The sequence below is a fragment of the Mycetomoellerius zeteki genome, unplaced genomic scaffold (assembly GCF_001594055.1).
Source record: "Mycetomoellerius zeteki isolate Tzet28-1 unplaced genomic scaffold, Tzet1.0 scaffold2214, whole genome shotgun sequence".
NCBI lineage: Eukaryota > Metazoa > Arthropoda > Insecta > Hymenoptera > Formicidae > Mycetomoellerius > Mycetomoellerius zeteki.
The window spans coordinates 1-2,368 of NW_017257189.1; the positions used below are offsets into that span (position 1 = coordinate 1).

The 2,368-nt window shown below is 28.6% G+C and overlaps 1 pseudogene; it reads left to right on the top strand.

Moving 5' to 3' along the window:
• The first annotated feature begins 285 nt into the window (after window positions 1–285).
• LOC108723052 (uncharacterized) lies at window positions 286–2,010 on the top strand (annotated as a pseudogene).
• Window positions 2,011–2,368: the final 358 nt, after the last annotated feature.

The following is a 2,368-nucleotide window of genomic DNA, read 5'->3' on the forward strand; positions in this document are numbered from 1 at the left end:
GTTATGCAAAAGTCTGTGCTCCCTGCTTAAGACTTTTAAGCATAAAATTTAAGCCTTAAGCCATAAGAAATTGACTAATCACAGTCAAATGTGAGGAGAACACTCGATATTAATTGTTCAATTTTTTACGACTTAAGACATTTAATAACCTTTTTAGAATGTAATATCCTTGCTTCTAGAATTAATTAAGCAACATACATATATATTATCTACGACGATTATATCTTGGACAGTTTCAGTCGCACGGAAATTGTGAAAGTTTTAAAATTCGGCATTGTATTCATAATGGCTAATTATGAAGAAATAGAGATTCGAAATGTGGAAACAAATGAAAACTATAAACTGCGACTCTCACCGAATAGTGCTTATAAAGCACGAACTAGTACGTTCCTTTTACCTAACAAATCAGTAGTAGATTATAATCATTTAATTTTGCTCAGTTTTTGTTCTATTGTGTACAAATCAGAATTTCCAAGATTTTATTTAATTCTATAACAGATTTAAATCATTTCTTATTTATTTATATATATTAATATTACTAATTCTGAATGGCTTTTATCGTAATACTAATTTAATTATGAAATGCTGGCTCTTTTTTGTATTCATTTCTTATGAATCTGTAAATTTTAATGCATGCAGTATGAATCTTTCTGCAGACGAAAAATGCTTTCCAACAAGAGATATAGATGACACAGTATAATACAGTGAATCCTTGTTGCCAATGTTAACAAGGATAAAATAATTTATTATGTGCCACTGTGTCATCAGTGACTTTTGCTGAAAAGTACCCAATATGTATCGCAATAAAAAATTTATCAGAAATTACGAAGAATTAAGAAGATATGAATCTGTTTGCTTTAATATTTTTCTTATTTTACATGCAGATTTGCATTTTGCAACAACTTTGTTGAATGTTGCAAGTCAAGGCAATTATCAAAATAATGCATGCGTTGGTAAGAATTTTTTAAACAATCATCACTTATGATAATAATGCAATTTGTATCAATTATTTGATGCATGAACAAAACAATTAGTATGCAAATTATATTATTTATATTAAAAAACATTTTTTAAGGAGCATCTGGGCTTATACAGACTACTATCTCAAGTAACACTCCGTCAGAGGAAACATTTAGTACGTAACTAATCTAATTCAGCTTTTCTTTGACATTGTAAAGTAATGTAGAGCATTAATTATGTACATTGCTTTTATAGATAATATGAATATGTCATTTTCTCAAGAAAGACAAATAGAAGAGGAAATGGAAGAGAAATCGATAGAAAATAAAGAAAGTAAGAAAATTTTACAATACGAATTTAAATCATATTTGTTATGAATATGTTATCTTTATTTTTTCTTATATATACTCTACGTCGTAATGGTTTATATTACAGATTTCAGATGGTCTCATGAGACAATAATGCTCTTATTTGAAGAGTATAGACAACGAGAATCTGCCATATCTTCAGGTACAATCAGTCATAAAAAAGCATGGAATGAAATTGCGGCAAACATGCACACCAAGGGATATAATGTCTCTGGTAAACAATGCATGACGAGAATTAATACAATGAAACGTACATATAAGACAATTAAAGACCATAACGCAAAATCCGGTAATAATACGCGCAGATGGAAATATTATGAGGTAAGTACTATTTTAGTTGACATAACATTATGTAACTTTTTCCCTCTTACACTCTCACAATTAATATTATACAATATTAATTGCTTAGATTATGGAAAACCTTCTTAAAGAAAAACCTTATATGGCACCATTGGCAACTATTTCGTCAACTGGATGTGTAACATTAAAGGAAAGATCAATATCTCCAAGCAATAGTAGTTGCAGTTCTACTTATTCATCCAATATAATTTCTCGTAAATAATTGTTAGTCATTACTAGTTGAATTAGACACTAAGATAAAAAATATTTCTATTTTTAGGTAAACGTAAAGCTACAGATAATTATGCTATTGAAATATTAGAAGAAAAACGAAAAGCTGAAGAAAATAAAGAGAAAAGACATCAAGAAAAAATGGAAATGGGAACAAAACTGTTACACAGACTGGATAAACTTATAGACAAGATATAAACAGACACACTGATTGATCTCAACGTTATATAAGTAGTTTTCACATTCAACAATCTTGATATTTTTCTTTTTTTTGTGATATTCGCTTTTAAGATCTCAACGTGAAGGAAAATACTTATTTTTCAAATCAGATAATTTGGCGACAGTTTGGACTGATCTGTTTTATTTTATTTCTCTACTGTTAGATGAGAAGCTATTGTTTATATCCCGTTCTTTCGATATAGTACATGTCATACACACATATGCTTTATATACCAAAGATTATTTATAGA